This window comes from Erinaceus europaeus, chromosome 11, assembly GCF_950295315.1.
Source record: "Erinaceus europaeus chromosome 11, mEriEur2.1, whole genome shotgun sequence".
Taxonomy (NCBI): Eukaryota; Metazoa; Chordata; class Mammalia; order Eulipotyphla; family Erinaceidae; genus Erinaceus; species Erinaceus europaeus.
In genome coordinates, this window is record NC_080172.1 from 73886702 (window position 1) to 73900192 (window position 13491).

At 39.1% G+C, this 13491-nt stretch overlaps 1 long non-coding RNA gene across 1 annotated transcript in view; it reads left to right on the forward strand.

Annotated features, from left to right (window-relative positions):
• Positions 1–6147: 6147 nt before the first annotated feature.
• Positions 6148–13491, forward strand: part of LOC132541417 (uncharacterized) — a 48113-nt gene continuing 40769 nt past the window's right edge. The window contains exon 1 of the long non-coding RNA XR_009552611.1: positions 6148–6220. This is a non-coding gene — a long non-coding RNA (uncharacterized LOC132541417). The remainder of the gene's footprint in view (positions 6221–13491) is intronic.

The following is a 13491-nucleotide window of genomic DNA, read 5'->3' on the forward strand; positions in this document are numbered from 1 at the left end:
GAGTTTAATGAGAATCCAGGATTGTATAGCAAAGGGGCCCAGGGGCCAGCACTGCAATTATTGCTTCACTTTCTTTATTCCCTGGCACAGCAACAAAATCAGCAGCTTGGTTTTTAGATTTCATTCTCATTCCTTGACACAACTTTAAGACTAATTTTTAATCTTTATTTTATTTTTTTAAATTTCTTTATCGGGGGATTAATGTTTTACATTTGACAGTAAATACAATAGTTTGTACATGCAAGACTAATTTTTTAAACTTCAGTTTGTGTTATTTAAATGGGGGGAAGATAGTCCAATGTTGTGCTAGTTGCAGCAGAGGCTTGCAAGGTGCTCATGGGGGAATACCAGGATTATAGTATGGAGTCACAAGGGCCCCAGTTAGCTTCAAAAATTTCTCAGCTATTTACCCCTAATCTTTAAAAGAAAGAAAGAAAGTTACCAAGTTTGGAAAAGTACAACTTACTCTCTTTAATATAATGATTGGTCAGGAAACATAACTTTGGGTAACCAACTTTAGGGGCAATGGAAAAGGCAATGCAATTTAACTGGTGGAGACTCAAAGGGGATTTTCTGTACCTTCATCTGTTACCAGCCTTCAGAACTGGCTAACATTGCAGTACTTTAGTTTTCATTTTGGTAAAAATGAGAATCATGCTACCAGGTAATGTCTAAAGTAATGAGCATGATTCTAGGCATATTTTTGAATACCGTTTTTTCATATTTATTAGACTCACTGGGAAGTTTGATAAATGTACTAATAGCATGGGGTGGGCAAAGAGTGAAGAAAAAATTCATAGGAAAAATACAAATAACTAATGAACAAATTTCAAAGTACAATGTTACTAATCACTCTAGTTTTCTACTTTCTAAAATGATTTATTAAAAACGATTTATATTAAAGAAGTTTAAAACTCTCTTGGGGAACTTAGATAATGTTGCTTTTTTTGTAAGGTCATGGAAGTCCAGGTGAGCCTCCATGTCAAGGAGGGAATAGAGCAGCTTGGAGACCACTTGCCTCCCACCCCACCCCTCCTTGCTCATGCTGTAGGCTCCATTGGTTTTGTTTGCGTAGAGCCCAGGCACCCTTCTACTGCCTGCTCTCTTAGACACACACTTATCCCTGACACTCAGGCCATTGGTTTTAAGGATATTAGCTAACTGCTCACCAGTCCAGTGAGATAAATCCTGGATTATGTCAGAATGCCGAGGAAAGTAACGTGTCTTTATGCTAGCACTGATAACTATTGGAAATAGTAGATAGATAGTAGAAAGGTGATTGCCACTATCTGGAAGAAGAGAAAACGAAGAATTGGTTGATAGGCATAGACTTTCTCTTTTACAATATGGACAAGTTCTGGAGAGCTGTTGCAATAAGTATATACCTAACGGGGAGTCGGGCGGTAGCACAGCGGGTTAAGTGCACATGGCACAAAGCGCAAGGACCGGCATAAGGATCCCGGTTTGAGCCCTTGGCTCCCCACTTGCAGGTCTGCAGGTGTCTTTCTCTCCCCCTCTGTCTTCCCCTCCTCTCTCCATTTCTCTCCTATCCAATAATGATATCAATAACTACAACAATAAGAATAACAAGGGCAACAAACGAAATAATTTTTTTTAAAAAAGACTTTACCTAACACTACTAAGTTTTACATCTAAAAAATGAATACAGGTGATATGTGTTTTTAATCAAAAGTAAAGAATATTGTTTCACATATGTGTTTTTAATCAAAAGTAAAGAATCTTATATGTGAATGAAAGAAAATTAAAATACTGGGCAATCTGGTGAAGTTAACTGAGAATGAAGTCAATATTAAGAAATAAAAGCTGGGAATCAGTCGATAGCGCAGCAGGTTAAGCGCATGTGGCGCAAAGCGCAATGATCTGTAAGGATCCCAGTTAGAGGCCCCAGCTCCCCACCTGCAGGGGAGTCGCTTCACAGGTGGTAAAGCAGGTCTGCAGGTGTCTTTCTCTCCCCTCTCTGTATTCCCCTCCTCTCTCCATTTCTCTCTGTCCTATCCAGCAACAACGACATCAGTAATAACTACAACAACAAAACAAGGACAACAAAAGGGAATAAATATAAAAAAATTTTTAAAAGAAATAAAAGCTAAAAATCAAGTCCTAATAAGTTTATATGAGTTCCTATGCCTATAATAATACACACTTTTTTTTTTCAAGTTCAGCAGGGTCAACTATTCCTATTCCATCTCTTCACTCAGATTATATATCCTCTTTTTGCCCCCATTGACTTTAGACTGCATCTAATATAGATTATACATGCATATGTACTTAAATTTGTTCCTTTCTCCTACTAAACTGTCTGGTGTTAATTTGATTACTTGATCAGTCTGAGAAGAACTCAAAGGAGCAGGGAGAAATTTTCCCTTTTCTTTGACAGTTTCCAGGGTGCTATGATGTATATGAGCTTGTTTCCCCTTGATATTTCTTTGTCATTAGTATGGGGTTCACCACTCAGAAGTCCCCTGTTGAAACAAGGCTCTCATTTCTTAGCTGCTAGAAAGTATTAGTTGATGAAAGCTTGCAGCTGAGTTCCTTCCCAGGAATTGGCCTTGCATGAAGGATCATTCTTCACCCAAGGTTATCTCACTTCCTGGGGATGTCCTGTCCAAGCAAGGCCTGAATCCCTTCCCTCAGTTTGAGAACACTCTGAAGAGCCTCCCGTGAGGTCAAAAACCCCTATGATTGCATCACAATTTTATTCTTTCTCCAGGTCTGCATCCTTCACACACACACACACACACACACACACACACACACACACACACACACACACACACACACACACACACGTGTGGTTTCCAAACGCTCTGCTGAAGAAACTCCCTGCCTCACATTTCCATCTCCAAGTTCTCTATGTCTAGTTCTTTCACCTGACTTTAGGACTCCAAAAATTTTCTTGGCATTTCTAATTTATTATTGTCTCCTCTCTGGTTTATATCTATTTTTCTTCTCTGTTCTCATTTCAGTGATATTTTTAAAATGCATCTGAAATAAGTACATGTATCCAATATGTTGTGTTGAACTAGAAATATGAAATCTTAATACCATATAGTATATCATTAATTTCCCCATCTTCATATAGGACATATGAAAATTAGCTATATTTTTAAACATTATTTGCAATGGAATATTAAGCAATAAGCAATGATAGGATAAATATGATCTCTCCAGATCATCACTGGAGAGAGAAATCTCCATGCTATCCTGGCACACGCTATCCAGTGAACTCACTCCTAGTTCCAAGTCTGTTATTTTCCCTCTCTGATCTTTGTACATGCTACTGTCTTTACCGGGAATGCCCTTCCCAGGGCAAGGCAGTGGCACACATGGTAGAGCACATATGGTACAATATGCAAAGACCAGGTTCAAGTCCCTGATCCCCACCTGCAAGGGGAGAAGCTTCATGAGAGGTGAAGCAGTGCTGCAGGTATCTTTCTCCCTATCTCCCATGCCCTTCGCAATTTCTCTCTGTCTCTATCCAATTAAATATTTTAAAAATAAAATAGTTAAAATTAAAACAGAAAACTGCCCTTCCCTCAGTGTATCTGACCAACAACTCTGAATCTTCCAGAATCTAGTATAGAACGCCATTAACTTCACCCCCAACCCCAGCATTAGGTCAAATATCTCCCTTGTGTATCCAAAACACCCACACTCACATTCATAACAGCACCCTGATTCTAAGCTCTTTGAACACAGAAACTGAATATTATTACTCTTTTCAGACTTAGTATTTCTTACAACCTGACAGACTGTAGATGCTCAGTGTGTGTGTGTGTGTGTGTGTGTGTGTGTGTGTGTGTGTGCGCGTGTGTGTATGTATGTTTAAAAGAAAAGGTAAACAGATCAATGGGAAAATGATTGAGACATGTTTTCCATAGAGATCAGCCACAAAGTAGCAATATGTCAGGTATCCAGTGAAAAGACGCATACTTCCCAGTCCAGCTCTCACTCAAATCTTGATGAGCTAAAGCTGAGTCACATTAGAGCAAAGAAATCAGAATGCCCATATGCTGTTGAGTGACAGTGACAGAAATGTGGAAGAAAAGATGGCAAATTAGCTGTCTTGGAGCACTGGTCCAGGAAAGGCAGAATAGAGGAGGCATTAAAAAAAGATGAAAGAGAGAGAGAGATACATAAAAAGTAGTAATATCAGCCTGAACTTTCAAAGAACTACCTCCTTAAGAGCCTATAATATTAACAGAAAGGAACTGCTATTAACACTTTAATTTTAGGTTGGTTTTTGTTTTGTTTTTGTTTTAAAGATCTGTGCACGCTTCAAGACATTTTACATTCAAAATAATCTTATGAGTTGAGGGCAAGGAAATAACATAATGGTTATTCAAAAAGCTTTTGTGCCTGAAGCTCTGAAGTCCCAGGTTCAGTCCTGCATACCACTATAAGCTGGAGGGGATCACTGCCCTGACTTAAAAAGAAAAGAAAAAGAAGAAGAAGAAGAAGAAGAAGAAGAAGAAGAAGAAGAAGAAGAAGAAGAAGAAGAAGGAGAAGGAGAAGGAGAAGGAGAAGGAGAAGGAGAAGGAGAAGGAGAAGAGGAAGAAGAACAACAAGAAGAACAACAAGAAGAACAAGAAGAACAAGAACAAGAAGAACAAGAACAAGAACAAGAAGAAGAAGAAGAACAAGAACAAGAACAACAAGAAGAACAAGAACAAGAACAAGAAAAACAAGAACAAGAAGAACAAGAACAACAAGAAGAAGAAGGAAAAAGAGAAGGAGGGAGAGTAGGAGGAGAACATAATAATCTTACGAGTTGTGTTGAAACTTATCTGAGTTCCTTTAGCTAGGAACTGACAGTGTCAGATATGAATTTTGATAGTTTCCTAACCAGAAGACAAAGCTATCTCTCCTCCTATTTCCAATTTACTACCTGCCCTAAGTTGTCAGATATTCACCCTTTTGGATGGAAAGCAATATTCCTTGCTTGGCTGTGTTCTTGATCATGTTCAGTCTCACAACCTATATATGGCAAAAGTTAGATGAGGAGAGAGTTGAGAGAAGGGCCCACTGAAATTTGCCTGGATCCTAATCCCTGGATAAACGAATTCTGAGAAAGAATTAAAATGTTGAGGAAAAAGAGGAAAAAAGAACCTTGGAGTTTGGGGCTAACTGGCCATGCTAATGCTCAAAACTGTTGTTTCCTTAGGCCTGGTTGCAGTGCCAAGGTGGTCTGCTCTTGACAACAGTTTTTGGTTTATAGATTCAGAAAGAAGGGGACAGTATGTAGCAGAAATCAAGTGAGAACCAGTGACTCACCCACAGGGACCCAGAGGTTCAGGAACATATCACAAGAGGCTGAGACACTTGCCAGCTGAGTCCATCTGGAACATGAGCTCTGAACATGAACAACTGGGAAGACAAGGGAGGAGCCCTTAATGTGCTGACCAGTGACTCACTCAGAGTAGACTTTGACTGTCAACCTGGGACAATCCAAATGTCTCGGACCCGACCCAAAGAGCCCAGAGGGTCACGAGAGTTGTAAGACTGAACCAGAGGAAGGCAATTTCCCAAGCAGGAAGAAAGAATAGCTCCAGTGTTGTCTCTTGTCTCTTTTCTCTGGGTCTTACTCTTACTTATGTCAGAACTGATTTTTTTTTTTTTTAGGATGACCCTGCCCTAAATGTGGGAAGCAGAAGAAAGCGACTTATAAAAAATAAATTTAAAAAATACAACAACAATAACAACAACAACAACAAAAACAACCCTGGGGCAGAATTATCACTGTTCCCCTGAAGTCTCTCAAATGATTCAGGAAGGTGTTTGTAAGCTAGGTTGTAAAATTGATTTACATAGAATTTTACATTTGATTTACATAGAATTTTCACACTTCAAATTATAGAAGTAGTGATGTGGACTATTTATTCTTTCTCACCAAACAATACATTTTATGAAGGTGTGGTCCAGGTTAAACTCATTGCCCAGTGCCTAGGTATACAGTTGGTGCTCAGTGCATATTTGCTTTGCAGTATACTGTGAGTAGAACTATTCCAGACTCGGATTAGTGTGAGCAGATCTCACTCCACACTTCTTTTTAGGGAGTGGCCTTCAGATGTTCTTGTCCCTCCTCCTCACTGACCAGGGCCCTGCTTTGCATTTACAGAGCTGCTCTTATAAGCTCCCCCAGGAAGGATCTGAGAGCCAGAACCCAGGACACATGGATAAGGCCCCCGTGACAGCTCAGGTATCAGGGGCTGGGCTGGGAGGCCAGGGTATCTAGGAATCCTTTGGGGACTTAATGACTCCAAGAAAGAATTTGAGAACTTGGGGGGGATCAAGTTTTGAAAAGAATGTTAGTAACTAGGGGAAAAACGCCTTCCAAGGGCAAGCTCCTTGGTTATGAGGAAGTATACTGGCTCAGAGTCAAACTGGCTCACTTCCAGATTTTTATTTCTGGTGTTTGGTGGTTGAATTAAAAAAAAAAAAAAAAAAGCTTATAAACTTAACTCCATTTAGAAAAAAATACAGCTCTTTCAAATATAGATCCCAGATAATCCCTTCAAACCTGGCAAGGAGACCACCCTGTGCGAAGGGAGGGCTGACACAGTATGGGGGAGGAGCAAACCAGCGTTCAGCTGAGTCTGCAGAACAGCACATTCCAAACTTGGGCCCTTGTTTCCTTATTCACCTTCCCACTGCATTTTAAGTACCAGGTGACAATAAGTTACTTTGCAGGCTTGTATCTTCTCAACCTCGCAGGATTCCTAATAATATGCTAACATTTACATTTGGCATTTGATGACTCTTCCTCTCTTGGCAGAATTAATGTATAAACATTTAATTTTATGGAGGAAATAAATTAAAATAATTTTATTGGATCGATGAAAGTGTGACAAATATCAAACAGGAAAATTGTCAACGGATATGAACCAAAGGAAATCAAATGCCAAAAAAAACCTGGAAAAGCTGCTTTGCTGCAACAGTTTTCAAGGAATGCCATTTGAACAATGAAGAGCTATGTGTCTTTCAGATTGGGAAGAACTTAGAGAAGTGTTCTCATATTTTAATTTTTGGAAAACTATAAAACTACAGAATCAAGACATCAAGTGACTGGCCACAATACTCTTATTAAAAAGCAAAAGGAACACACACACACACACACACACACTTCTTCCCAAATAACCACAACAACCAGTTAGAAAATATAATTAAAAATCTTCCATTCTAGGGCCAGCTAGATAGTGTACTTAGGAAGGTGCCTGCTTTGTCATGCATGCAACCATGCAACCTAGATTTGAATCCCTTGATCTCTCTGCACAGGGAAAAGCTTAGGTGCTGGGTTTCTCTCTGTGTCTCTCTCTCTGTCTCTCTCTCTGCCTCTGTCTCTCTCTCTGATCTAAACTTCTCTTATCCTGCAATCTTGTCAATCATTATTAAATTAAAAAGCCTGTCTTGGGGTATGAATCTATCTGCCAATGTCCATGTCTAACGGAGAAGCAATCACAGAAGTCAGACCTTCCACCTTCTGCACTACATAAAGAAATTTGGTCCATACTCCCAGATAGTTGAAGTTACCCAGAGGGCTCTGAACCCCCATTCCACCAGAACCTGAAGTGTTTGTCAACAGGAACCTTGTTTTTATACTATCACTGAAAAGAAAGAAAACCTGGAGAATACCAGAGGAAGGGTACTAATTCTTTTATCTGAGAGAGAAGAGGGGAAAAAAGGAAGGACAATCCGAAGAAGTAATAGGTCTAGTTGTGATTTAGAAATGAAGTGAGGACCATAACAAAAGGACTTTTCAAAGTTAACCCAATTACCAAATAATGTGATGATAACATTAACTATCGATTGTCTTTTTGAACCCTAAGACAGCAGGAACCTCACATCTCCACTATAGAGTCCCTACTTCCCCCAGTCCTGGAACTCTTGGATAGGGCCCACTTTCCCGTATGCGCCTCCCAATCCATACCAAATAATATTGCATCCAACGATTACAACCTAACCAACGCAACAATTGCCACCTCAACATGCTTTACCTCAGACTGTGTCCAGAGACTTCACGTGTGGAATGACAACCCTTCAGCTTCATTACTCGGGTGAGACCTTTCCTTTTATAGTACACTCTAATTTCATCTCAGGTGGTTCACTTTCTAACAAAGTACCATAACCTAGATATACACCAGTTTCTGTGAGAGAGAGCTTATGTTCACACGTATCCATAAACTACTGCAAAATATATACCTGAAAGCAGAAGTACACTAGAGTTTGCAGTGAGTACCCCCCTAATACTTCCTCTCCACTATTCCAAGCTTGGGATCCATGATTGCTCAACAATTTGTTTGGCTTCGTATGTTAACTCTCTTTTCAATCACCAGGTTCCAGATGCCACCAGGATGCTGGCCAGGCTTCCCTGGATTGAAGACCCCACCAATGTGTCCTGGAGCTCAGCTTCCCCAGAGACACACCTTACTAGGGAAAGAGAGAGGCAGACTGGGAGTATGGACCGACCAGTCAACGCCCATGTTCAGCGGGGAAGCAATTAAAGAAGCCAGACCTTCTACCTTCTGCAACCCTCAATGACCATGCTTCCAGAGGGCTAGAGAATGGGAAAGCTATCATGGGAGAGGGTGGGTTATGGAGATTGGGTGGTGGAAATTGTGTGGAGTTGTACCCCTCCTACCTTATGGTTTTGTTCATTAATCCTTTCTTAAATAAAAAATTTAAAAAAAAAAGAAATTCAAGAGCAGCACTAAAGTATCAAAAAAAAAAAAAAAAAAAAAGAAAGAAATGAAGTGGGGAGTCGGGCTGTAGCGCAGCGGGTTAAACGCAGATGGCGCAAAGCACACCAGTTTGAACCCCGGCTCCCCACCTGCTGGGGAGTCACTTCACAGGCGGTGAAGCAGGTCTGCAGGTGTCTATTTTTCTCTCCTCCTCTCTGTCTTCCCCTCCTCTCTCCATTTCTCTCTGTCCTATCCAACAATGACAACAACAATAATAACTACAACAATAAAACAACAAGGGCAACAAAAGGGAATAAATAAAATAAATATTAAAAAAAAAAAAGAAATGAAGTGAAGGCAGGACCATACCAAAAAAAAAAAAAAAAAAAAAAAAAAAAAACTGGGGGAAAAGTAGACAGATAGATATAGATAGATAGATATAAATATACAGATATATAGTTCATAACTCTGAACTCCAGCTCTATCAGGACTCCGAGAGAGAGGAAGAAAAAGGGAGGAACATCTGGATGTAGTAATAGGGTAGAGAGGACTGGACCTGGAAGAAAAAGGGGGCAGTTATGTACAATGTAGACAGTTGTAGAGGTGGTAGCTAACCCTTGTCTGCAACCTTAGAAGAACTGCAGTGTCTTACAATGGAGGGATCGGGGATTCAGAACTCTGGTGGTGGGAATAGTGTGGAATTATATCCCCCTTGACATGTAATTATTGTAAATCAATATTAAATCACTAATAAAATTAAAAAGAGAGTGACACTTGTAAATAAATAAATAAGTCAGCCCATATCTGTGACCTTAGGAGAACTACTACAGTTTCCAATGGAGGGAATAGGGACACAGAATTCTGGTGGTGGGAAAGTTGTAGAATTATACCCCTGTTATCTCATAATTGTGTAAACCAAAGTAAGTGGGAATTAATAAACCAATTACTATACACACTAGGGATTTTCTCAATGTTAAGAGGAAATTTAATGCTGATATTATTTTTGTAATGGAAAATTTATTTTCTTTTTTTAAAATAAATTCTTTATTTTTTAATTATATTTTTTAAAATATTATTTGATAGAGACAGAATTGAGAGGGAAGGGAGAGATAGAGAAGGAAAGAGGCAGAAAGACACCTGTAGCCCTGACTCACCACTCATGAAGTTTTCCCCTGCAGATAGGACCAGGGGCTTGAACCTGGGTATTCTATAATGTTTATGCTTAACCACAGGGCTCCAAACATTCATTTTCTAAAGGAACATTTTGGAGAAAAATGTCAGTAAGACTGATTAAGCTCTTATTTTGGGGGCAGATAATTCTGTGAACTTCTTTTCAGTTTCTTAGAAACTGCCAAGATGTTTAGGTACTTATGTCTGTCATACTTGCTGTTGTCTTTCCTCAGAAAGTAAGTACTTCTTCTCTCATCACAGTGTTCCTCATTCTTCAGGTTTGAGCATAAAAGATGTGTTCTCTGAGAGGTCTACTGGGACTGGTCTAGTTCAAGACACTACTCACTCTTTGCTCTGTCAATATTTGCTTTTATTTCACAGCATTTATTTAAAAAAAAACTTGTATGTGACACAATGAACTCTCAGCGTCAATTGCATGAATAAATAAGTTAGTAAATATGAATGAGTAAACTCCATGGCAGACTTCTTTTCAGTTTCATAGAAAGTATTCTATAAAACCCAGGAACAGTAGGGAGCAGTAGAAACTGGTCTATCTGTTCCTTTTAGAAAATTCCCATTCTAGATTTGTGATTGCCTTATCATCTCATTCAAAATACACTTCTAAAACCTCATGGCTTCTACCCAGACCAATAGGGTTTATGACATAGCATAACCAAACCCCTTCTTCCTTACCCATTTCCCAAACATTTATCCACATCTATACCCATACTTACCCTTAGCACACACATTCTTCACAGAATACACTAAGGCAACCAATACATTTAAAAACATCTCTATTTACAAAAAGATTAGGAGGGGTTTGTGCATTTTACAAAAGGATCCTTTGCTTCGGAAAAGGATTTACCACAGGAATCCCTTAAATAACTAGTTCACCAGATGATTTAAAAATAGGACTAACTTCAAACATCTCCCCTAGAAAAGAGAATGAAGGCTATATTTATCAAATACCTACTTATGTCCCAGCCACTGGGTCTGTATCGTGGGTTATTATTTTATTTAATCATGATACTCTGTGATTTGGTGAGTTACAACAGGGATATATCTAGTTAGTACATCAATCTATTTGTATCTTTTCTTTCTTTTTTTTAACATTAAAAATCATCATATCCTTTCTAGGGAAAATGTAAAATATGCATAGTATTCTGGGGTCTCTTAATTTGGGGACAGATATACTTTACATACCTCACAAAAGACCCAAGGAGGCAATATCCATGTGTAGGCATTATAGTACCAGATTAGTCTCCCATTATAAACAACTCTTCAACTGGCAAAAAGACTTGGGATAATTGTTTTCAGACCCTAGGCAAAACCATGATCCAACAGAGAAAAGAAACAAATATAATGAATCCTTTAATTGTTCTAGCTTTCTGCTGGGAGACCTTTCACCCACTATGGTACAGGGGATTAGTGCCAGGAGGTACTGGAGAAGAGTGAATTCTTCAAAGAAAGAATTCTAGACTTAAGCTAAGGAGTCCTGAGTCTTCGACTGAATGTTAAACTGTGTGGGGCAAGACTTCAGAAAAGAATAACCTCCAGAGCAAGAAACAAAACAAAACACTGGGACAGTGTGAACTAAACAAGTAATTAACTTTTCACAAGTCTGGGAGACAATAAAGTCCTGACCAGTGAGATGGAGGGCTCTCACTGAACATCCCAGGAGAACCCAGGAGGGCCGGCCAACAGCTGAGTTGGGCTCGTCTAGCTTAGAGTAAAGACTACTGTAGACCTAGACTGACCCACAACTAAATTAACTGCTTCCTAAAAATAAAACTTAACCTTTTAAAAGAAGACAGTAAAATCCAGAATTCAATGTAGTATTTGTAATATTCATAATCCAAACAAGGTTTATTAAACATCTGAAGAAGCAGGAAAATGTTGCCCCTCAGAAGGATAAATGTCAGTCAAGAGAAGTGACTATTCCCAATGTTTTTCTTGCAATTTGATAGAATATTTGTGTTTAAAAAGTGAGAACTCCAATTCAATAAAAGGTAAAGGATATTATTACTATTTTGTTTAGAAATCTACCTTTTAGAAAAAAAAAGTAAATATCCCGAATGAAAAATCAAGAAAAGATTTTGTACTTAGAAGGGTAAGCATAACATTTTTGAATATCACTCTTGGATCATTATGAATAATTTATAAATGTAAATTTTGTAACCAAAGAGGGCTCAGTGAAAAACAAGCCCAGTGACTTGCTATAGCGACAGAATTTGGGTTATCACTGAACCAGGTTACAAGTCTGTTTTTTTCACCCTCCTCCTAAAAACATTTTTAAAGAAAAAAACAAAACACAAAAAACTACACAACATTCACTGCAGATCTTCAATGGAAAACATTATTACAGATGCTAGTCACAGACCCATGAGTAAGTTCAGTAAATCTTCTCTTTCATGGAGCTCATAGTCTAGTGGGAAAGGTTTGTAACACTCAAAAAAACTAATAATTACAAATTCCAGGTTGTTGGGCTGGGAGAGAGAGCATAATGGTTATGCAAACAAAACAAAACAAAACGAAACTTATGCCTGAGGCAACAAAAGTCCTAAATTTAATCCCTAGAGGCAAAAGCCAGAACAGCTGAGCAATGGAGTTGCTACCTAAGCTCAGAAAGTGGTAAAGTTGGCTGGGCACCCAATTGAGGGCTTATGTTACTATGTGCAAGAACCCAGGTTTAAGTCCCCAGTCCCCACCTGCAGAGGTAAAGCTTCATGAGTGGTGGTGAAGCAGTGACTGGTTACGGAAGAAGGGCAAACGCTAGAAGAAGAAGAAGTGCTGCTGCTGTTTCTCCTCCTCTATCTCCCCTTCTCCTTTTCAATTTTATTCTATTCTATTAAGTAAATTAAATACATATTTTTAAAAACACTATTAAAAAAAGAAAGTGGTAAGGTAGGTCAGGGATGGTTTCATGGATAAGGTGGTTAATAGCAGCACTGTGACATATGCTAAGGTTTTACAAGATAGTGAGGCACACTACAGATAGAGAGAATGGGGTAGGGCTAGGGCTAGGGATCTGTCCTGAGGAGTAGGTAGGTCTCTCTCCGAAAACTTACTTCATTTCTTTCTCCAGTGCAGCTTAGCTCAGACCCGTGAGCACGTAATGACTGGAAACCAAATCGTCCACTTCCATTACACATTTCTTTTAACAACTTCCTACACTTCCTGTGGCTGTTTCTTTGCAGTAACTATGAAGAGTTTCTATCATATATATTGACATTTTGAGAAGTATACTAAAAGGGAGACATCAGCCTGTTAGGATGGGAGCTCTCTGGCTGAGTTATAGATCTGTTGCTTTGTCCTTTGCTGACACAATAACAGATAAGTCTTCTGTTGGATCTGTAGTGGACTGGCAAAGGACAATGGGTTTCTCCAGAGTCCAAGCTACATGCTTCAACAGATGATTCCACTTTTCTAGCTAATTGGTAGAAGAGTAAATAGTTCTTTTCACCTCTTCTCTCCATTTAAGAGAAAGACTTAGAGTTGGTAACATAACTCACCTGGTTACATGCCCACCTTATCATGAACATGGCCCATGTTCAAGTCCCCCCCCCAACACTACATGGGAGTACTAGGGCACTGGGTGAAGCTTTAGTGCTGTGCTATGTCT